Source organism: Diceros bicornis, chromosome 6, assembly GCF_020826845.1.
Source record: "Diceros bicornis minor isolate mBicDic1 chromosome 6, mDicBic1.mat.cur, whole genome shotgun sequence".
NCBI classification, from domain to species: Eukaryota; Metazoa; Chordata; class Mammalia; order Perissodactyla; family Rhinocerotidae; genus Diceros; species Diceros bicornis.
Window position 1 is genome coordinate 50,919,811 of NC_080745.1, and position 26,082 is coordinate 50,945,892.

The window sequence follows — 26,082 nt, forward strand, 5'->3', positions numbered from 1 at the left end:
CTAGTGGAATTTAAATGTTCTTTATTCTCAATAAATCTGCTTCAATCTAAATAATATCTTGACTTTCTCTGACAACCACATCACAATCACAATGTGAACTCATACTGAACAGGTGTTGCCATTTCAACATGACCTATCCACTCTTGCACGTGGGAATTTGCTTATTTGAAGTTGACGTAAGCCTTTATATTTATCCTTATTGCATTTCCTTGTATTAGAAACAGATATTTTCTTCCAGCTTATAAAGATATTTTTAGGGCTGGCCCCGTGGCTTAGCGGTTAAGTGTGTGCGCTCCGCTACTGGCAGCCCGCGTTTGGATCCCAGGCGCGCACCGATGCACCGCTTCTCCGGCCATGCTGAGGCCGCGTCCCACATACAGCAACTAGAAGGATGTGCAACTATGACATACAACTATCTGCTGGGGCTTTGGGGAAAAAAAAAAGGAGGAGGATTGGCAATAGATGTTAGCTCAGAGCCGGTCTTCCTCAGCAAAAAGACGAGGATTAGCATGGATGTTAGCTCAGGGCTGATCTTCCTCACAAACAAAAAGAAGAAAATAAAAAAATATATTTTTAAATTTTAATTTGTTATTCATCAAAATTATATCAGTTTGGTTTCATCCACACATATAATAAATATTTTATTTATTTATTTATTTATTTATTTTATTTATTTATTTATTGTCCTCTAGGTTTTAGGAACAACTAACAAGTCAGATAAAATGCTTTCTATGACCTCATGGGGCTTACAATTTAATGGACTTCTAGTTCTTCACCCAAGTAGCTAACAAAAAAATTCCCAAATGAAGTAGACTCATGCAAAAGCTCATGCACCAGCTTTTCTGGGAAGTAATCTCTGTCATCTGTGGCTAAAAAAGTGTGCTTCATTGTTGTTTCCACTGCCTAATGTGCTCGGAATTCAGTTCACAGTCTGACTTCTTCTACCACAGAACACTCAGCCCACATTGCTGAACCTCCTGTGCTGTGCATTTTCTCCCAGAGGATGGTGAGCTCCTTGAGTGCAAGAACTGTGTTTTTTCCATCTCGGCATTTCCTACACCAGGAACTATGCGTGGCTCACATTAATTGCTGAATAAATTCTTGAGGAGCTGTTGAACTGAACAAAATGGAGCAAGTACAGAGACCTGTGAACTTGCATTTGTCTACTCAACCATAAATTATGGGCAATTCTCCAGCTTTCTCCTGAACCAACACTGTTTGACTAGTAAATCTAGAAACAAATTCATCAAATACATTTTAGTGGATGTTTTTCTCTTCATCATATCCACAAACTCATGTTTAATCCTCCTTCCTTTTATGTCCCCAGAACCTAACACGAGATGATGTTGGTGAGAGTACATGTTCCCTGAAAATAATTCTTCAAATGAATTACCACTCCATACTACTTAATAACACATCATAGGTAAGTTTCTGAATAGCTATAGCTCTACTTTAGAAGAAAAAATCCTCAATGTTCAATTTGATATGAAAATCTTAGCTCATGAAAGGCTACATGCAGTTAAAATTACAAATTTTGATTCATTTGTAGGTAAATTTACAGATAGTGTAATCTCTACAATCTGATTTCTACTCATTTTTTCAACACTTTTTTTCAATATTTTCCTGAATGAACCCATTGCCAAGGAAAGAATGCCTTTCTCTGATATTGTGGCATTTATTTTGTCATACTAAAATAATTTAGTATGAAAAAAATAATAATTTAGGTTCTTAAATAAATAATGCAAAATAATTATTTCTTTGTTTGTTACCAATCATTACTGTTTAACTCTTGTGGTATTAAGTTTGTCATTGATTATGTCAGACCCGTTGACTTGATTAAAAGCCCCTTGAAGGCAGAGTCCATGTTTTATTTATCTTCATAAACTACTTATAGAACCTAGCCAACTGCTCAATGATTAATTGAATTAACTATTTAATTAAAGTTGAAAAATCTATGCAAATTATATGTAGATTGATTGCACTGAGTGAATTTTTCACCAAATAAGTGTTAGATTTACTCAAGGCACTCCTTTGTTTATAAACTCCACCTATACGCTACATTTTGCTGAGTTTTACTTTAAATAACATGATTGCTATTCTGAAAGCATTACATCCAGCTACTTTATCTCACAATGGCAGACTAACACCACCTCCCAAAATTGATAAAACCCCCCCAACACTTCTTCCTGCCGTTACTGCTAGTATTTTATATTATCCACTAAGATGATTGGTGTTAACATAAAGGAAACTAATTTCTGGTAGCAGTTATATTCTAAGATATGACTATATCAATTAGTTGTAGGTTGCTTCTAATTTCTACATCATCAAAATATATTAATATTCTTCTTTTAGGATAATATGAGATAAATGTACGCAAAATAATTAAATGAAGTAAAAATTATGCTGTTAAGTATATAAAGATATGCTTTAAAATACTGTTGAATGATACACTAGATATGAACATGAACCTAGAAGATATTAAACACCAGAAAACTCATGGTATACTATGTGCAGTCCTGGGAGTTTGAAAATGGAATTTTGTCATGTGATTAACAACAAAGAACATTTTATATTTATTAACTTGCTTTATCTAGGAAAACAAACTGACTCCTTGTTCATATGCTGCCTACTTTCAGAGGTGTTATTAGACTTTAACTGCAGAAATAGTTCACGCCTCCACTTCACGGGTGCCCAGCACTAAGGCTTATTTACTGGCACAAGTTATACAGGAGTTTGTTGTAACTGCATTGCAGTACACTCGATGCGTTGTGAAGATAGTAATCTGGTAGCATACTTAGAATGGATACTGTGAAAATGGATCATTGTGAATACAGTCATTGCAAACTTCCAGCTGACACTTCGGGAAGTTTCATTTGGTCTCAAAGTTTATCTGAAATAGGCCACCATGTGAAATGACACCTTATACCCGTTGATGAAGCAGCAAAAGTCCTGTTCACCTAAACAAAGTAAGAGTTGGCAAATAAAATAGAGGCTATATTTCTAAGCCTACTATCATCAGTATTATTTCTATTATCAGTATAGTATTAGTAATAATATTGGTAAACATAGTAGTTATTATTTATTGAATGCACCGTATGTACCAGGTATTATTTTATTTAATATAGTCAACAATTCTGTGAAGTAAGGATTGTTATTAGTATTCTAACAGGAGTATAAAAAGACAGGAACATTCTTAAAATCTCACAACCTTAATGGCAACAAGTTTGAACAAGGACACTAATCCATGTCTGCCCTACTTGAAAACCCATGGTTTTAAGTAGAGTGATTTGCAACTTGATTACTGGGATTTTCAGGCTATTTCACTCCATCTAGAAGCAGTTCTTCCTTGATGATAGTGATGTAATCTTCACCAGTGCAGTGTGGGAATCACAAGTGGCAGCCCACATGAGAGAGGCCTAGAGACAGGCTATGTTGCCTCCCCTGTTAGTGTACCTCTGCAGATGTGATTAAATTAATGACTTTAAAATGGAAAAATTATGTTGAATTATTTGGGCGGGCCCAAGGTAATCACAAGTGTCCTTATAAGTGAAAAAGGAAGCAGGAAGCGGGTCCAGGCCCATGGCATAGCGGTTGAGTGCACGCTCAACCAGTGAGTTCGATCCCGGGCATGCACTGATGCACTGTTTGTCAGGCCATGCTGTGGCAGCATCCCACATAAAGTGGAGGACAATGGGCATGGATGTTAGCCCAGGGCCAGTCTTCCTCAGCAGAAAAAGAGGAGGATTGGCATGAATGTTAGCTCAGGGTTGATCTTCCTCACAAAAAAAAAAAAAAAAGAAAGCAAGAGGGTCAGATTTAGAAAAAGATTTGAAGATAATACACAGCTGCCTTTGAAGATGTAGGAAGGAACAATATCCAAGGAATTGAGACCACCTCTAGGAGCTAGAAAAAACAAGGAAACAAATCCCTCCCTAGAACCTCCAGTAGGAGCATGAATTGGAAACTAATACAATGACTGTCAAGCCTAGATGGTGGTTTCTTAAAAGTAATAATAATAATTATTATATAATGACAAATTCCAGAAGTGTGGGTATTTTAATTAGATAAAATGTGTTTATTGTAAAGTTATGATGATGCACAAGTAGAAACTTCCCACATACCCTTGGAAATGTCTACAACTTGGAAAGTAATGAAGTTTCATTCTGAAATGTACAATTCCACCTTTCTACTTCCAAATAAATCAATGCTTGTGAAAGCTTGACTACATTGCAAATTTTATTTTTCAGTACCCACATCATTACCATTTCTTGATAACCAACCATGTGCAGACCCCAGTGTTAGTGGCTTGATTTTATTGAAATCTCTGATGGTATGACCTTTGCATATAGAAGATGAATTAGGGAAATAACTAAACTATAATAATAGCTAATATTTATTGAGTGGTCACTTTGTTCCAAGGACTCTTCTAAGATTGATAAGAATTTAAAAATGTAATCCTTACAGCAGCTCAATAAAGGTACCTGAGAATTGGATGGCTAAGTATCGCCCACTTCATATGCTAGTACTTGGTGGCGCCAGGACTGGAATCCAGATGGTCTATTCCAACAGCTAAAGCACCTGAGTAACCTCTTTGAAGAGACCTCCTTATTGTGTGGAGATATTTTTCCAAAAATCAGAGCAGAAGAAAAGGAAGCCATGGTAATGCCACAAGTAAAACTGATTATTAAAATCTTAAGAGAATAAAATGGAAATGATGGAAATATGTATAATTGGTGAGAAAATAGAAGAAACAATGCACATATCTTCTGACATGTTTTGTGATGAATCAAGAACATTATGGAGTACTATTTAAAAAGAAATCTCAGGACCAGGTAAAATATTTTTTAGATTTGGGTTGTCTTTACATGTTTTTAGCAAATGGAGAGAACCCAAAGAGAGGGAACAACTGATGCAGTAAAAGAAGAATAGGAAAAACAGGAGTTTCAGAGGCAGCAAGGAGTCAATCAAAAGCACAGGTGGCATGATTAGGACCAAAAAAGAAGAGTTGTATTTTTCTCTGAGACAGGAGAAAAAGCAGATAGGAAACAATAGAAAAATATTTAGATGCAAAGAAGATGATTTCTTTGTCAGGCAGCAGGAGTGGAAGGCTGAGGGAGTTCTCTCCAGATAACCTCGATCTGCTCAGTAAAATAGGAGTCAAGGTCACACGCTGAGGGTGAAACGATCTGAGCTTGATTGGATGGGACAGATTTACAGCAGCCAAGCGCACAGTGCAATAGCGAGTGAACATAAAATAAATACACAGATTGCTAAGTAGCGGGGAGGGCAGCAGTGTGCTCTTACTCAATCCAACAATGCAGTCTAAGAGCCAAAATGGAAAAAGAGGGAGATGATTGAAACCCAGGCTGGAGATATCAAAACAGTCACAGGAGAGAAGTAAGCAAACCAGGGATTCTCGAAAAGGAAGTACTTCTACTACATCTGGCCACAGGTTTCAGACAAGGCAGAGAAGTCTATTTTGGGTCTTCTGCTATGTGTTGTTCCTCCATCATAGCTTTTCTTACACTACATTGTACTTGCTCCTTTAGTATGTCTTCCTCCACTCATCTGTAGCTCTATGAGGGCAGAAACTAATTCTATCGCTCACCATTGCATTCCCCAGCACATAGCACAGTATTCGATATATTATAAGTGATCAATCAATAGTTATTATTTTGCTGACTGTTGACATAAACAAGGAAATGTAGGGAGAATGGAAAGAGGTTGCAATGATAAAGGCAATGAGAGTCACACAAGACCCTCATGATGCCTGGAACAGAGCAATTTTCAAAATCTACCTACTGGAAATGCCACAGCCAATAAACTTCCCAGCTTTGTGACATGCACCCAGTCAGCTACGTGCCCTGAACTAGTTAGGCTAAGCCTAGATCTTTTCAGTACAGGATCACATAAAAACCCGAAGTCAAATGGGTAAAACCCAAGGTCAAGATTCTTTGTGTTATCTTCTTTCACTTCTTGATTCTGCTTCTCTTCCTCAGCCTGGGAGGAGGTTTTGACCAGTGATCTTGTAGGTTGTCTGGCATTTATGCTGTTTTAGTTCTTGTGGCATTCTCTCTTTATGGCTTTTGACCTGATAATGGCCCTTACCATCATGTCATGACTCTGGCCTGCTTAATTTTCTCCAACTTGGACCCCTGCAATAATCACTTCTGCTTGGAAAGACCTAACTATAGACCAATCACCTGATCTATGAGACATTATTCTGTAGTGGCTATTAGTTTCCAGGTCTTCCTGTCCCAGCTCACTGACAAATTCATTATGTTTCAGGCCTTTACTACTAATCCATAAATAATCACACACAAAAAAATGAACAAATCTGAACCCAATTCAACACAACATAAGAAGTATCCACCATACTAGGCTGTGGATGGCAGCAAGGGAGAACAAATCAAGTCAGGACTTAGAACTGGGAGAGGGGTTTCAAGGGCTGGCATCACGGAATCAGTGGAAACATAGGTCAAAAATAAGTTAAGAGGCTGAAAGTCAGAAGTTCAAGAAAGGGATCAGGGAAAAAGCAAAGTTGAAAATGCCAGGAGAGATATAAATTACAAAAAAGAAATTTGGTTTCACGGGTCAGAGCAGATAACATCCACATCCATGAAGTACAAATAGCTCAGCTATTCCACTACGGATTTGTGGAAACAAAGAAGTGAACCCGACCCTAAAGAATAAATCATTTGTCTCCATTTATAGTTATGGTAATATAACACAAACTATAATTTCAGAGATTTTCTAATAACTTGGTTCAGAGATTAGAGGCCATTCATTCAAAAATACATGTTGAATATGTACTAGTTTTGCCTTCAAGAAGCTCACAGTCTAGCAAGAGGTTAGGCTCCCTTTGTTGTTACATAAAGCAAAACTAGGGTTGATTTGTGGAAATTTTAGAAAGGTAGATATGGATACTATAGGAGAGTGATCTCAACTAATTGGAGATCTCTAACAAGGAAGTGTGAAGTGGTTTCTGTATGGACTGCAAGTTTGTGCCCTCTCAGAACTCATATGTTGAAATCCTAACCCTCAGTGTGATGGTATTCAGAGATGAAGCCTTTGAAAGGTAATTAGGTCATGAGGATGGAGCCCTCATGAATGGGATTAGCGCCCTGATCAGAAGAGACAGGAGGGAGATGAGCTCTCTCTCCACCATGTGAGGACGCAGTGAGAAGATGACCATCTGCAAATCTGGAAGAAGACCTTCACCAGACACCAAATCTGCCAGCACCTTGATCTTGGATGTCTCAACCTCCAGAACTGTGAGAAATAAATTACTGTTGTTTAAAACACCCAATCTACGGTATTTTTGTTATAGCAGTCTGAACTAAGGTAGTTTCCTATCCTTGAAGATATGAAATTTAGACTATAATGTTTTAGAAGGTGCACTGGGAAAAGATGGTAAAGAGTAAACCGAAGAGTCATTCATTTCTCTTCTAACTTAGACTATATGCTTCTTTAACATTTTTTTCTTATTTGCCTAAGAATGTGCTGGGCACATGTTATATTCTCAAAAACTGCAGATCAATGAATTGTCCATAGCTAAATCTAAAATTACCTCTGAGTGTAATTCTTTAATAAACAGTCTCTCGACTTCAGTGACTCTTGTTTATAAACCATATTTCTTTCCTTAAAAAACTCTCAAATATTAGGTGCTAAGAATATAAAGCAAAAAATGCCAAAGGGAAATGTACCTAAATTATATATCCTCTTGTTTAGCATACTTTAAAATCCATTTCTTTATGTGAAAGATGGTTTAGCCTTTATTGCTAATGGATATAGAGTCAATAGATAGATGGATAGATGATAGATAGAGATAAAAATATAAATATAAATAAATAAATATATAGCTATATACAGATTTTAAAACTATATTCATTCAATCAAGATGTATAATAACAGTAGGTTTACGTAACAGAAATCTTTGTTTTTTCTGTATTCCATTTTTCCCATTCTATTTTACTTAATCATTTTTATCATGCAGATAATGTAAAAATTAATCCTATTTTATCCTTTTTTTTAAAATGTGAAATTACCCAGAGCTGTGCTTAGTTTACCAATATATTTACCATATAATTGAGGCTTGTGAGCGATCCTAAGCCACAGGACAAGCCAGAGGTCACCTAGATTGCTGATCCACAAAACTGTGAGAAAATAAATGTGTGTTAAGCCACTAAATTTAGGGGTATTTCATTACCCAGTAAGAGATCACTAATACAGTCCTGAAATCTATATTAATAGATCTTTTTTTAATAATCTTTTTTAAAAAAAAAAGTTATTCTGAACTAGAAGATCTATTGACCAATGTTTGGCAACTGCTGGTATATGTATATTCTGAGTTCCCCGAAAAAAACACTCCTTTCTTGTACTCCCTGAACTCTCTAAATAGCCTCCACAGTGTTCTGGAAGTTACAGGAGGCAATAGTCTACTGTAAAATCTCCCTAGCTTATTTTAATCTATTTAGATTTTTCCAGTGTTTTGACACCAACTCCATGGGATCAATCATTGGCAGTTTTTCCTGTTCTATTTGACATTCTGAGAATTCCTCCTTGTATCTATCTTCTCCACAATGCACCATAAATCTTATTCTTCATACTTCCCCACATTTTGCCCCCTTTAAATGTCTTTATCCACTTTCCAGTAAGACAGTGCCAATCAGGTGCAAAAATCCCCTTAGCTGCCCATATCCTATGCTTAAATCTTTATTTTTGGCTGTAGTTGCCAATCTGTCTTATATTTTATTAATTTTATTTATATTTGCCTTTTCTTTATTTTTTACAGAATAAACTATCTTTAAGAACATAGGCAGAGGCACAGTCCCTTCTTCTGATCCCATGCAATTAATTTTTTCGTTTGATGAGCATGGCCTAGCCTTATAGTACTTTAGTTATATTTATGGTTTAGTTATTTATTTATGGTTGGAAAATATTATATTTTCTACAATATTATTTTGGAAAATAATATTTTCCTAATATTAAACTACACAACATTTCCTTTAGCTCCGACCTATTTGAGTGAATCACTGCATTGTAATTTATATTGCCTGTCTCTGTAATCTTCTCTTAAAACTCAATCTTCTCAACTCTTAGACATTTACGTCTTATTAAACCCAGCCTACCTGCTGCCAATGCCAAGTTTCTTGATCTGAAATATATCATCTTAGATTTATACCTGCCAGAGTGTAGATGCAGAATAATCATCTTCATGCTAACTATAAATACCACTATGTCTTTTGATGGTCCTGTCACTGTAAGGAGGTAAAGGTTTTCCTCAACCCTCTTTGGGTCCCTGGTTGGATCTGAAAAGTAAACTGACAGACAGATTAACAGGAGACAAGCACACAAATTTATTTCATTTAAGTTCTATGTGACACAGGAGCCTTCAGAAGGAAATGAAAACCCAAATAACAGACCTGTGCTGAATATTTCATGCTAAGGTTAATAAGGAGTGTACAGTCATGGGGGAATATGATAGGTCAAGGAGTAATGAGGTAAGTGTGGTAAACTGGGGGAAACTTAGCAAGGCCTGTTTGTTTGGATTCTTCTTGGCATCCCTTTGTCTTCAGAGATAAGGATGCTCCTTTTCTCTGGGTACAGGAAGGACACCTTTCTCATGAAGGTTTTATGGCTCATTTCAAGGAAGAAAGGGGCGGGTCAAAATGACCTTCCTGCTTCTGCTATTTTCTCAAACTCTTTCAGCTCAGAATATTCAATATGTCAAAGTGCCATATTTTGTGTGTATTGAACCCCACCATCACAGTGTCAAGGCAGCTCTAATTTCTGGTCTGCTCTTGTATGCTTCCTTCCGTCTTATAGACTCATAATTCGTATAACTGGAAGGGTAGCTATTCAGAAACTATGCTTCCATTCATTCACATATGGCCTTTTTCTAAAGTGAATCACTTTGGGATTTTTACATTCATCTCCGTTTATTTCTTATTTAAGTAAAATGAAGGCTGAAAGAGAGATAGAGACAGAAAAACAGAGAGAGAGAGGTGGGAGGGAGAGGGAGTTAGAAATCTATGCCTATTTTGAAGAATGTGTCTTCTCAGCTCTGAAACATAATGGGAGCCAGTGGAGTTGTGAATGAAAAACAACGCTCTAGGAGATGGAGGAGGATAGTTGTTCCAGAATTTAAAAGAATGGGGTAACTTTAAAGGATCTTGGAGTCTTATATGCATATTCTGATTCCCAGCAACCAGTCATTACTTCCTGCTACTAACTTGATTGGTTTACTAACCTACATGGTTCACCACTACCATTTTAGCATATTAACATTCAGCATATTCAGCATTCTCCCATATATTAAAATCAATTCTCCCATTAGAAAAACAGAGGGAACTTGAGAATTTGTCTTTTCTTCCTAATGGCCTTCTGGATGACTTATTGCCAGAAGAAATACACAATTCAATGATCGCCACCTCTACTCAAGCGGCCACTGAGGGTCTGTGCAGAATAATACAGTACATACTGAGAAGAAATACAGGGATATGAAAGAAACTCTGTGCCCTGTTTGACCTGAAAATCTAGATAGAGGCTAAATTAAGTATTTTTCTATTTCTTATACTTCAGTAGCATAACTATCTGATTTCTTGACAAAATCATAGAATTGTAGAAATGAAGCAACCTTCGAAATCACCTAATTTAATGCTCTAATTTTATATATGCAAACATGGAAAACCAGGGAGGTTAAATGGCTCATCCAAGGCAGGCTACAAATCTAGATAAAAAAGAAACAGATCCTAGAGGCTATGCCATCTGGTAGGCTGTATAGTATACTGTTTCGGAAAGGAAACCTTCAGTTTAGACAAGATGGGATTTAAACCACAGTTCTGTTTGTCAAGGTTACTTAACTATCTTAAAGCTATTTTCATCATCTGTAAAACAGGTTAATATTACTCTCTACTTCTAAAAATGTTGTGTGAATTAAATGAGATAATACTTGTAGAACTCTTAGCCAAGCATGGCACGTTGCTAGCATTAAATAAATGCTAATTGCCATCAGCTCCTAATTTTAACTTTCTGATTTCCCGGTTAATTCTCTTCCCCGGAAAACACAGTCCCTTGAAATATTTCTAGGCAATTTGCTAGTTGATAAATGAAAGGAATGACTGCATCTTTCTTACTGGCCTTCATCAAATTTTTAGTACTTAACTAATTGCGTAAGTTGAACGTCTTATTGCTTCAACCATCTCGGAGTGGTTTGCCGGACAAAACACAAGACAGGTAAATGAATTTGAATTTTTTGGAAATTCAAATTAAAGGAGTGTCTGGAATTTTGATTTGCTAAATCTGGAAACTCTACCTCACAGTCCACCAAACAGTCAAAGTAGATCTTCCAAAATTCTGCTATTCCTGTATAAGCATAGACAACTTTAGTCAAATACCAATTAAAGAAGTCTTTGAGTAAAATTTTTCAATATTATCTCTGGTATATTAATATTCATTATTTGAATAAGTTTAAAGACAGCAAATCTTAAACTTCAGTGAGTAAGCATATCCTTAAGCTACAAATCTCACTTATCAATATCAGTGATTTTCCTCTGTGAAAACCAACATTAGCTAATCAGAAGAGAATTCTAGTTTATAAAATCTTTTTTATTTTCCCCTAATAGCTGTAAGGGCAAACAAAAATTAAAAATAAGACATTTAATACTCCCTGTTGAAAACAGGGAAGACATTCCTTCATCCTTTTCTTAGAGCTTTTACTTACGAAAATTTTTAATTGTAAGTTCTTTGTCTCTTTGAAATGGATGTCCATCTTTTTTTTTTTTTTTTTTTGTGAGGAGGGCCAGCCCTGAGCTAACATCCAATGCCAATCCTCCTCCTCTTTTTTGCTGAGAAAGACTGGCCCTGGGCTAACATCCATGCCCATCTTCCTCTACTTTATATGCGACGCCGCCACAGCATGGCCTAACAAGCGGTGCGTCGGTGCGCACCCGGGATCCGAACCGGCGAACCCCGGGCCGCCGCAGCGGAACGTGTGCACTTAACCGCCTGCGCCACGGGGCCGGCCCCTGGATGTCCATCTTTTTTAAAGCTAAATATGCCTCTTTCCAGCCTTATGACCCAGGAATGCCTTTATCAAGGACCTGGGAACTACCTCCTTGAAACGTGATCACAAGGAGGATAGTGCCACCATCTCGCAATTTCTGTGAGAGGTAGGAGCCTAACTTCAGTCAGTGCCTTGCTCAAAACTACCTCCTTGCATAAAGATATGAGGAGTTTATTTTTCCTTTGGACAAAGCCAAATAGCAAACACAGATGGTCATCTCAATCACCAGGTGAATTTAGGATGAACTATGTGTGGCAAATTGTGCTGTCAAGTCCTCTTACTGAGGCCTAGTTTTGGTTTATCTTGAGATCATGTATGTAACGGGTTGCATCCATTTGGTATATAAAAGGGTGAGACGTCTTTATGTCTTTGCAGTCTTTCAGTGGATTGCCTGTGATGCACATCACATTCTGGTTTAATGTTTATTCAGTAAAAAACTGTTTTCTTTATTTTCTGCCTTTGTAGAGAGGTTTTCTGAGTTGAGAGGATGTTTTGTATTAAATTCTATTTCTCCAACATTATTTAAATCCAGGCCATGGTGAATCTGGACTGGTTCCTCTGGTTTATTTTATTTATTTATTTATTTTTATCTATCTATCTATCTATCTATCTATCTATCTATCTATCTATCTATTTATCTATCTATTTATTTGCTGAGGAAGATTAGCCCTGAGCTAACATCTGTGCCAGTCTCCCTCTATTCTGCATGTGGGTCGCTGCCACAGCATGGCTGCCAAGTGGTGCAGGTCCACGCCTGGGAACTGAACCCAGGCCACCGAAGCAGAGCACGCTGAACTTAACCACTAGGTCACAGGGCTGGCCCTATTATATATTTATTTTTGATACAAAAGTCAAATGGAAGATGGCATGTGAAATTAATTTTTTAAAGTGAATAAATCAAAAGAGGTTTTTTTTTTTTTTCCAAATTAATGCTAGTTTTCTCTGCTGCCTTCTCCCCCACTCTACTCTGCCCCCTTATTTTCCATCTTTGTTTTGGAGTGTCATTTCTTAACCTTTAAAAAAAATTCTGAAGATACGATTTAAATTATCTTTTGCTCAACTAGAAGCTTTTGTTTCAGTAAAAGCAACATCATCAATGATTTTGAGATCCATATGTATATATCTAATGGTAACTAAAATTAGACAGAAAACTTTTCTTGAACTAGAGTCAAGAATTGAAGTAATTATCTGCAGGGAACAAATTTAAAAATAAGACTTAATTGTCTAGACATTCAGAGATGAAATTGTTTTATTTACCAAAATTCTCCATTTTGCTTGCTTTACATTCTACTTCACATGTAAAGCAGGGACAATCTTGTTGAAAGACCCTATATAAATAATAACTGTTGATGATGTACTTAAAAGAACGTTTCAATAATGGTATGCTTTACAGGCACACTTTGTTCTACTGCACTTCACTTTATTGTTTTTCACAGATACTGCAGTTTTTACAAATCGAAGGTTTGTGGTAACCCTGTGTCACGCAAGTCTATCAATGCCATTTTTGCAACATCATCTGCTGGCCTCACATCTGTGTCACATTTTGGCAGTTCTTGGAATATTTCAAAAATTTTAATTATTATTATATTTGTTACAGTGATCTGTGATCAGTGATCTTTGATGTTACTATTGTAATTGTTTTGGGGCACCACCAATCACGCCCACATAAGACAGCAAACTTAATTGATAAATGTTTTGTGTGTTCTGACTGCTCCACTGATCGGCCACTCTCCCATCTCTCTCCCACCCCTTGGGCCTCCCTATTCCCTGAAACACAATAATATTTAAATTAGGCCAGTTAATAACCTTATAATGGCCTCTAAGTGTTCAACTGAAAAGAAGAGTTGCACATCTCTTATTTTAAATCAAAAGCTAGAATTAATTAAGCTTAGTGAAGAAGGCATGTTGACAGCTGCGACAGGCTGAAATCTGGGTCTTGATTGTCTAGGTCTTGAGACAATTAGCCAAGTGGTGAATAAAAAGGAAAACTTCTTGAAGGAAGTTAAAAGTGCTACTCCAATGAACATATGAATGATAAGACGGTAAAGCATACTTATTGCTGATATTGAGAAAGTTTCAGTGGACTGAATAGAAGATCAAACCAGCCACAATATTCCCTTAACCCAAAACCTAATTCAGAACAAAGCCCTAACTCTCTTCAATTCTATGAAGTCTGAAAGAGGTGAGGAAGCTCCAGAAGAAATGTTTGAAGCTAGCAGAAGTTGGTTCATGAAGTTTAAGGAAAGAAGCCATCTCCATAATATAAAAATGCAAGGTGAAACAGCAAGTGCTGATGTAAAAGCTGCAGCAAGTTATCCAGAAGATCTAACTAAGATAATTAATGAAGGTGGCTACACTAAACAACAGATTTTCAATGCAGACGAGACAATCTTATATGGGAAGAAGACGCCATCTAGGACTTTCATAGTTAAAGAGGAGAAGTCAGTGCCAGGCTTCAAATCTCCAATGTACAGGCTCACTCTCTTAGAGGCTAATGCAGCTGGTGACTTTAAGTTGAAGTCAATGCTCATTCACCACTTCAAAAATTCTAGGGCTCTTAAGAATTATGCTAAATCTACTCTGCCTGTGCTCTGTAAATGGAACAACAAAACCTCGATGATAGCACATCTGTTTACAATATGGTTTACTGAGTATGTTAAGTACACTGTTGAGACTTTCTGCTAAGAAAAAAAGATTCCTTTCAAACTATTACTCTTTATTAACAATGCACCTGGTCATCCAAGAGCTCTGATGGAGAAGTACAATGAGATTAATGTTATTTTCATACCTGCTAACACAACATCTAGTCTGCAGCCCATAGATCAAGAAGCAATTTTGACTTTCAAGTCTTATTAGTTAAGAAACATTTCATAAGGCTATAACTCCCATAGATAGGGATTTATCTGATGGATCTGAGCAAAGTAAATTGAAAATCTTCTGGAAAGGATTCACCATTCTAGATGTTATTAAGAACATTCGTGATTCATGAAAAGAAGTGAAAATATCAACATTAACAGGTGTTTTGAAGAAGTTGATTTCAACCCTCATGGATGGCTTGGAGGGATTCAAGACGTCAATGGAGGAAGTAACTGCAGATGTAATGGAAACAGAGAGAACTAGAATTAGAAGTGGAGCCTAAAGATGTGACTGAATTGCTGCAATCTCATGATAAAACATTAATGGATGAGGAGTTGTTTTTATGGATGGGCAAAGAAAGTGGTTTCTTGAAATGAAATCTACTCCTGGTGAAGATGCTGTGAAGATTGTTGAAATAACAGCAAAGGATTTAGAATATCACATAAACTTAGCTGATAAAGCAGCAGCAGGGTTTGAGAGGACTGACTCCAATTTTGAAAGAAGTTCTACTGTGAGTAAAATGCCATCAAAACAGCATTGCATGCTGCAGAGAAATCTTTTGTGAAAGAAAGATTGAACTGATGCAGCAAACATCATTACTATCTTACTTTAAGAAATTGGCACAGCCACTCCAACCTTCAGCAACCACCACCCTGATCACTCAGCAGCCATCAACATCAAGGCAAGACCCTCCACCAGCAAAAAGATTACAACTCGCTGAAGGCTCAGATGATGGTTAGTATTTTTTAGCAATAAAGTATTTTTTAATTAAGGTATGTACATTAATTTTTTAGACATAATGCTACTGCACACTTAATAGACTACAGTATAGTGTAACTATAACTTTTATATGCACTAGGAAACCAAAAAATTCGTGTGACTTGCTTTATTGCAATATTCACTTTTTTGTGGTGGTCCGGAACCGAGCCCACAATATCTCCAAGGTATGCCTGTACTTAGAAAAGGAACACAAAGTAATTTTAACAAATTTCATCCAGATTAACTTTTGTTCATCATCTGCCAATGGCAAAATAGTAAGTTGTATGGAACTTTCTACCTTAAACCAGTAGATTCTTTGAAAAATTATTGGTATAGTCACAAGGATAGTAATAATAATACACTTCAATTTGCCTACATGTGTTTCTATATCTATCCTCAATAATAAAGAAAAAAAAGTCTGTTTCATCACTTTCTCAGCCGGGCCGTATCAATTGATATAGAAAACTTTTCTCCATTAGCCTACACTGTAAGTGGTCCTCGATATTAAATAACACCTGCCTAAAATGCAAAACAGCAATCATTACAAATTGGCAGGATCATGAAGCTAAGCATATGGCATAATTCTTTCCGTATCATAACATCATATCAGCTCATATATTTGGTATAAATACTAAAATTTTTTGCAAGGGAATGTTATCAAACTATGTGTGTATATATATATTTTTTCTAGAAATGAATGCTATGTGATTTTGTTCATTAACCTTTCATTTTATAAAAGGGTGAAATCAATAAACTATTTACTCAGCCAACTGAAAGGCAATTTCTAAGAATTTCATGTGAGATTGAATTTTTATAGCTTTTCTCCCTCCCAAAAATTCTAACAAAAAAATAATAATATCTTTTCAAATGCTAGACAAATATAAAATGTCAAATCTTGGCAGCCTTTCAAATACATGAAATGAAATCTCCTCTTTACACGTGAGTAATTGTCTTGCTAAAAATACTTCTTTCTTCAAAGCATGAAGCAGTTTTGGGGGCAGTAGAATATTGCTATGCTTTAAAGCTGGAAATAAGTGGGTTTCTGTTTTTAAACATTCTACTCTGCTGACCTAAGAATTGTACCATTTTATGTCTCATTTTAAGTCTGTTATTGCCCACTGACATAGAAACAATGATAGGACTTTTTATTTATTCATGTTTATTATTGGCTGTGTCCAAAGAGCTGAACAAATGAAAAGTGAAATAATTCAATCAATTATTAGCCACCCCAAAATAATTTCTGTTCAGAACAGGTTTTTATGAATGGGTCAAATTTCTCCTTTGAATGATAGGATATTTCTGTAATCCTTCTTATCATAAAAATAATAACATTAATATTACATCCACTGTCCATTTTCAATTGAGAAATCCAAACTATATATGCTCAAGACTGTCCATACCATGAAAAGCTTGTCTTAACTTAAATGATACCTTTGAAAGAGAGTACTATATTCAACTGGCAATTCAAACAGTCAAACAGTAAAGAGGTAAAGGTTTTAGACTGAGAAGCACCAGTGTAGCCTCTCAAAGATGAGCACTTTTTTTTTTTTTTTGGCTGAGGAAGATTTGCCCTGAGCTAACATCTGGTGCCAATCTTCCTCTTTTTTTATTTTTTATTTTACTTCCTACTTGTATCATGACTTAACTGCACATTTTCTCTCTTCCCCACGTCTCCAAGTACCTTTCATTTTTTTCTTGCTGACAGAAACATAACACGATGTTATCAAATTCTTGAAATTATCACATCCTTTAATATATTTACTGGCCTACATCCTTTTTTTCCAATGTTTTGATAAACCATGAAATGACTCTGTTCTCTTGCCAGGCTATAGTCCCCCTATAATCTGATAATTTCTATCTACTCCACTGCTGAATCAGAGCCACTATTTCCCACAATCTGTGTTTCCCTTCATTGCTTTCTACCTTGCATTTCTGGAATTCACCCTCAGCTACTTCCTCAGAAAATATGTATGTGAGTTACTTTTTCTAATCCTTAAGGTCTTTGTTATGTCTTCATATTTCATTGATATTTTTTATGAATATACAATTTTAAGCTTAAAATGATTTTCCCATTGAACTTTAAAGGGATTTCCACCACTAAATTCTGGTATCCTATGTTGTGGGTTATCATTTCTTTGTGGGTGATTCTTTTTTTAAAGTTTTTCAGAATTATTTTCTTTCCCCTTGGAGTTTGAAACTTTATTATACCGAGTCTAGAATTGGATTTTTTAAAAATCCTGTTTAGATCTAAAATTTCATGCCCTTCTCCAAATCTAGGAAATGTCCTGTTATTTATTCACTTAAGTCTTCCCTTTCATTTCCCTTGTTCTCTCCTTCAAGATCTCCTATTGGTAGGTCTTGTACGTCCAGGATAGAGATCTTGAATTTCTTTTTCTCACAATTTTCAACTCTTTGTGTTGATTAATGTTCAGGAAAGTTTCTTAAACTTTAAATTTCAACTCATGTAATAATGTTTAAACATTGGCATTTGTATTTTTAATCTTCAAGAGATGTTATGTGTTTTCTGATTATTTCTTTTTCTTAGCATATTATGCTTTTTTATGAATATAATATCTTCTCAAAGAACTCTGAGGGTAGGAATTAATTTTTTTTTCTCTTCTCTGTCTTCATTATATATTTGGTAAGGTAAGTTATTTTGTTTATTAACTTCTGTGTTTTTCATTTGCCTGAAGATCTTAAATTGTTTTCATACTCAAAAGTGAAACAAATGAAAAAAGATTATTCTAGGTATCTATTTATATTTCACTCACTGTGATGTAAGTAGTTTTGTTTCCCTGGTACACCTCTTCTCTGACTGAGAAAGCTAAAAGGAATTTCCAAGTATATATGGGGGGGGGGGTGTGGACTGGGAGGCTTGCCTTAGATGCAGGATCAGGAAACCAGCTGACACATCTGTCCCCTACAATCTCCTGCATCACCCGAGGAACTCTTCACTCTGAGGTACCATCATCCACCCTAACATCCCTAGCTTATCGATAGCAGTTATTTAAATTTCTTCACAGAGAAACCTTTGCTTATTTTTTATTTGTCTGGGTTTGTTATTGTTATGATTTTTACTTTAACGTAAAGACCAGGCTGCATGAAGAAAGGAGAGAAAGAGAAAACAGATAAGATGGCTGAAGTGCACAGCTATTCTGCACACAGAGGTCCAATTAATCCCATTATTTTGAGTCCCAGCTCACATTTCTGCTCTTTGCATCAATTTACACAGAGTCTAGATCTTCTCTGGCGTTTCTGGGGAAGACAGGATCCCATGCAGCGTCCTCATACATACTTTCAGCTGTTTCCTCTACTAGCTTGTCTTCATATGATTTCTGATTTCAGAAATTCTGTTGACATCACTGAATTCCCTCTTTTCTCTTTATTATTACAGGCTTTTTGTTTTCATTCCACTGGAGCCTTAACGTATGAACTCAATCTACTATCTTTAGGAAACTAATAGCATCTTAATGGCCAACGTTTATTTCTTACAGTGGGACTATTCGACTAGGTACACAAGCCAAAATGGCCCAATTCAAACTTTGTTGATACTATTATTGGAATATATTAATAGGCAGGAGACCCCATCATAGAATTAGCTCCAGAAACTGAGTTGTTCCTAAAATATATATTATATATAATTAATATATATTAATTAATATATTAATCATACATTTATTCAACAAATATTTTGAGCACCTATTATATAACAGACCTATTTTAAATGTTAGCAATAGAGCAGTGACAAAAGAGCCAAAAATTATAGTAGTCCCTAATGTTTTTATTGAAATAATATTATACTAACATAACAATGAAGGTCATCCTGAAATGGGGGAAAAAACCATATAAGCTCTGGAGGTATGTGGAGAAACAGGGGGATTGACCTAAGATAGTTTCTTTCTAGCCAAGTTTGTAGGAGAAAAAAATTTTGAGATTGTTTATATACAAATACATATACACACACAAAATCTTAGAATAAACAGACTGATCCTTCACTCTCTAAGAGAAGCTCCGGCAAGGTCACTCACGCAACCTGAGTTGTTACCTGCACAGGGTGCTGCTCCCTATACTAACATAAGTTTACATTTTAGAAAGAAAACAATATGACATTTCACTTCTGATCTCTGTAGCTTGAATTGAGACAGCCTTGGGCACGTAGTCTGATTCCACAACTTAACCACTGTGTAATAGTGAGTAAATTTCATAGCCTCTCTAAGCCTGAATTTCATACATAAAATAAGGTTAATAATAACATATACTTCACAGCTTGTTTTGACACTGAAATAAACAAAGCATGTAAAGGTTACTCACATAGTAAATGCTCAATAAATGCCATATAACAGTATCTTTTTGTGTTACTATCATCTATTGTGTCTCATTTTTTCGCAAAGGATGTGCTATTTTCAACTATCTTACACTTAGATTTGGAGAACTGTAGAGAATTCTAAACATTCTCGTCATTTTAGAAGAATCTCTACTTTAACATTGCTCTAAATTATCACAAGGAAATTATTTAACCTCATTGTGCTAAGTTCTGCTCCCTGAGCCTGGGGCCATACAGTAGATTTCTCAGACAAACCTAAAGATTTGTTTTATTTGTCGCTCTTCAGTTAGAGAAAAAGGACAAATCCAAAGGAATTTTCATGAAAATGATGCCATAAAAGCACATTATTTAGAGAAAAGTTTCTCAGTTTAGCCAATAAATACCTACTTGAATCAGGAAGGTCATTGAAATCTTACGTGTACAGCCCAAGAGAGTGCACTTTCCTGCCTGCTTCATATTCAAGTTCATTTGGAATCAGCAGGGAAAAAGGGCCTCCTCATAGTGGGAAGAAGTCTGCAAGAATATAAATTTGAAAAACAAGCCTTTACAGAAAGAAAAAAGTTTGCATCAAAGAAGATAAGTGAGGTTATATTTGGTTACAACCAAAAAACTTCTCAGTAAATTATGTGACAAGTGCATTTTTGGCCAGCTCCATATTGACTTCATTCCTGGATTCAGTCAGTCAAAGCAGACTCTATCTGAAGTATTGCTGGTCCCTGGGACAGAACGGAAAGGTGAACATGGGACCAGGTGCTGGCTCTCAAAGTTTCTCTCCAAAAGTGACACATGTCACCTAGATTCTTATTCTATAGGGCAAAGCAAGTCACCTGGCCCAAGATTAACATCAATAAGTGATGAAATATAATTTTTCCCCAGAGAATAGAAGCAAATATTTTTGAATAATAATATAGTTTCCTACACTGGATGTAAGAAGAATATTTTACAGCTATGTCCCAGCTTCACTATATAGATTGTATTTTCCAGACGCATTATATATTTTATCCCTACAATAATTCTGTGAAATAGATAGCTATTGCTATCCCCATTTTCAATGTAAGGAAACTGATTCAAAAGAAAGAGTGAACAAAGAGAGAATTCTTATGACTTAGAGTTGTCTAAAACCAGTTTGAATTCATTGAGTTGCACTGAGTTCCCTGTTACCGAAAATATTTAAACAGAAGCAGAATTACTCCTCTGTGAGAGTGCTGAAGAAAGAGAAGATCTATGAATTCTGTGAATAACTGGACAATATAACCTTTAAAATTCCTTTTATCCCTGAGATTCTCTGACTTTACAAGTTGTCCAAGTTCACACAGCTAGTAAGAGGCTATTAAAGGCAAAATGTTGCTTTTGAAGAAGTGAGCTCATTTACAGGAGAAGAAAAAGAGACTCCGATGTGATTTAATAATCTAGTGTTCAGATGCCATTATTGTGAAACTTAAGTGTTGAAAAAGTTTTATTACAGATTACTTCTCAATCAGTATGCAGAAAGAATCTTTTCATTTGGTGACTGAAATGCTATGGATTATTACTGTATCATATAAAATTTTCCAAATACCCTGGAGATTGCTGTACTAACATGGTTATGAATTAAATATAGGTAATCGCATTTCTACTATTCCCCAGAGATAAACATTTTCTTGAGTTGCATAATAAATAAACGTTCTAATAGAGAGTGAAAAACAAGTACATCCTAGGTCATTATTTAAAATAAGACTCTCTTTGAACTGATTAGCTATACACTGAGTTCTTGCATTCTAAAGATATTCTGAGGAATTTCAGAAAGGAACACTTCACATATTGATGACTATCCTTTCTCACCACATGTTCCCAAGGATTTTATAGCTTTAATAACTCTACAGTGCTATAATTCTAACATGGTTATTTCACATAGTGATTTGAATTTTTATCACTTGTCAAGTGAAAACATAATAATGAAATAAACACAGGGATTAAACCTAAATTTAATTATTAAAGTTAGTGGACTATTTTAAAAAATCCATTATTTTTATTTTATGATTAACAATTAGCAAGCTAAGTCAGTGCAAAAATGCAAAGACTGATATGCATTTGCTTATTTTAAATGCATTTATTCATTTATTATTCATATTAGAAACCAGGGATTAAAGGCTTTGGAATTGGGGCTGGCCTGGTGGCACAAGCGGTTAGGTGCACACGCTCCGCTGCAGTGACCCGGGGTTCGCCGGTTTGGATCCTGGGTGCACACCGACACACTGCTTGTCAAGCCATGCTGTGGCGGCGTCCCATATAAAGTGGAGGAAGATGGGCATGGATGTTAGCCCAGGGCGAGTCTCCCTCGGCAAAAAGAGGAGGATTGGCAGATGTTAGCTCAGGGCCAATCTTCCTCACAAAAAAAAAAAAAAAAAGACTTCGGAACTAAATATATTAACTTTTTGAATACATCTTGTAAGTAAATAAAATAGCATTCTTATCTTCTGATACAAATAGAGATTTGGCAATTCAAGTTCTACAGATCTGACAACTAACCAGATGCTCATCTAGGGCAGCCCATCCATGACATCTCAAGACGTCACTTGGCACCACAGGGTAATCAAATGAAATTCTTTTCAAGCTGGTTATTAGCTAGTGCCCCAGAAAATAACCTCCTTCAAACCTAGATGGTACCAAAGGTTTCAAATACATTTGGGGGGAGAAGCACTTTGAAAGTGTGGAATAAGTACTTCTGAAAATCTGTTCCTCTATAAAAGCAATGAGACATTGGAAAAAATGGTCTAAAACAACTTTTTAATAACTCTTGAAATTAATTAAAAGCTTACAACAATTAAAGGAGCATTTATTCAAGAAAAAGGACTGAATTTCGTTAAGCACAGTCAACTTTATGAGATTTTAATACACTTTTTCCTTTCTCCCTCTCCCAAGATCTCTGGTAGCTTTGAAGGTGAACAGACTTACAGCTATCAAAGCTGGGAAAATGAGCATTCTAGCAAACACTGGCAAGGGAAGAGCTGGATGTGAACTCATCTAAAAGCCCATCCCCAGGGAATTCTCACTATTTTACACGTCTGGAAGTTCTCTGAAAAGCTTCATTCTTAGGGCTTATCTTTATTTGAATTGAATCAGAGCTCACTCGCTGCAAATAGTCCACCCCAGAGCATTTGTCATAAACAATCAGAGGCAATTGTTTAACATTGCAACTGCCTGAGGCAGCGATATCAGTTGGTGCTCACAAATGGCTGACCAAGAAAGTTAAAAGAAAATTGGGAAATGCGAGGTCCACAAAGGGCTTTGAAGAACTCCAACATATTCCTAGGGATCAAAAAGATTATAAAATGAGCATAACTATATGCATGCTGAGGAAAGATCTAAAAAGGCCATAATATCTCACTTCTGACTGATTTAAAGGACTTGCACCAGCAGAAAGTGAAGGCACAAAGTTGTAAACCACCTGCCAGAGTGTTAAAAGCATACCCCAACATACACACACAAAGCCTCCTGTCAAAAGCTGGGAGACTTACTGATTCAGACAAATTTAAAAAGTCTCTATCCAAGCATTACTTGACAACTATGCAAACTGACCAGAGATTTCAGTGGCTGCACACAACAAAGAATACAGACTTTACAGAATTAGTCCATAAAATGAAATAAACAAACAACAGCAACCACAACAAAAAAACACAAAAAGCAACAACAAATCTAGGGCAGGTTGCTTATTTTCAGAGATGACACACAATGTATTAAATTTTCTAGTTTTCAACAAAATATTATGAGATGCAAAGAAACAGAAAGATACGATGCACACTCACAGGGAAAAAAGCAGTCAATGAAAACTATCCCTGAGAATGCTCAGATACAAGACTATCAGGTAGTGACTTTAAATTTAAAGTATATATTTGAAGTATAAATATGTTTAAATAATAAAGAAACCATGTCTAAATAATTAAAGCAAAGTATGAGAATTCTCACCAAATAGAAAATATCAATAAAGAGATAGAAATTATAAAAGAGAAACAAATAGAAATTCTGAAAAATATAGTATCTAAAATAATCATAATAAAAAACCTCACCAGGGAGTTCAACAACATATTTAATTAGCAGACCAAAGAATCAGTAACGCTGAAGAAAGGTTAATTAATATTATTCAGTTAGAGAACTCCCCCCAAAAAAAGAATAAAGAAAAATAAACAGAGACTCAATGATCATGGATACCATCAAAAATAATGAAATACACATCAAGAGGTCCCAAAAGGAGAGGAATGAGAGAAAAGGCAGAAAATATTTTTGAAGAAATAATGACTAAAATCTTTCCAAATCTGATGAAAAACAATCTGCACATGCAAGAATCTCAAAGATCTCAAAGCAGGATAAACTCAAATAGATCCACATCAGGACACACACAGTCAAACAGTCAAAAGTCAAGAAAAATAGAAAGTCTTGAAAGCAGCAAGAGAAAAAAGTGACTTTAGTCAGAAGCTGGGAAGATGGTGGCGTAGGAGGACTCTGAACTCACCCTCTTTCCATGGGCACAACAAATTTACAACTACTTGTGGAGCAATTACCCCTGAGAGAGAACTGGAAACAGGATAAAAAGAACTCTCACAACAAGTGACAACACCGACTGAGGTGGAAGAGGCCAAATACCTTTCTGGAGAGGAAGAGAAAAGTAACTCATGTACGAGGGGTTCTCAATAAGAATAACAACTGACTTCTTATCAGCAACCATAGAAGCCAAGAGACAGTGGCATGACAGTCAAAGTACTCCTAGAAAAAGACTGTCAATCAAGAATTCTGCAACTATTAAAACTATTATTCAAAAATGAATGAGAAATTAAGACATTTCCAAATAAAAAAAAAAAAGAGAGAAAATTTGTCCCTAGGAGACCTGCCCTACAAGAAATACTAAAGAGAGTCCTTCAGGATAAAATGAAAGGACACTGGACAGTAACTTAATTCCACACAAAGAAATAAAGAGTACCAATCTAGTTAAATAGATTTATGAATACGAAATACCATATAAATTAATTTTTGTTTGTAACTCTATCTTCTTACATCTGTTTTAAAAGACAATTGCATGAAGACATTATTATAAAACAGTGTTGATAGGCTTAGAATATATAAAGAGGTAATTTGTATGACGATAGTGCAAAAGAAGAGAGCAGAAACAAACGTATATTAGAGCAAAGTTTTCTGTATACTACTTAAACTAAATTGGCATTATTCTGAAAAGTTTATCTTAAGTTAAAATGTTAATTTTAATCCCCAGGTAACCACTAAGAAATCAACTCAAAAATACAGTAAAAGAAATAATAAAGGAATTAAAATGGTACACTAGAATATAGCCATTTAATAAAAAAGGCTTCTCATCACAAGGAAACACATTTATAACTACATGTGGTTACGTATGTTAACTAAACTTATGGTTTAACTAAAGTAAAACTAATTTATGGTTAAGTAAGCTAAACTTGTGTCATTTCACAACATATACATGTATCAAATCATTTTGTTGTACACCAGAACTAATACAATGTTATATGTCAATTACAAAAAAAGAAAAGCATAAATTGAGAAATGAAGGGATAAAAAATCATGACAGGGGCCGGCCTGGTGGAGTACTGGTTAAGTACACGCACTTCGCTGCGGTGGCCTGGGGTTCGCAGGTTCGGATCCCAGGCGCGCACCGATGCACTGCTTGTCAAGCCATGCTGTGGCGGTGTCACATACAAAGTGGAGGAAGATGGGCATGGATGTTAGCCCAGGTCCAATCTTCCTCAGCAAAAAGAGGAGGATTGGCAATGGATATCAGCTCAGGGCTAATCTTCCTCACACACACACAAAAAAAGTCATGAGAGACAGACACAAATAGCAAAATGAAAGATGTATATCCTATCTTATCAGTAACACACTAAATATAAAAAAAAAAAACACTCCAAAAAATGTCTGAGATTGTCAGATTGCATAAAATAACATGACCCAACATACATTGCCTATATGAGACAAACTTTATGTTTAAAGACACAAATAGGTTGAAAGGGAAATATGGAAAACGATAAACCAAGTAGTAACTAAAAAAATGTTGAAGTGGCTACATTAATATTGA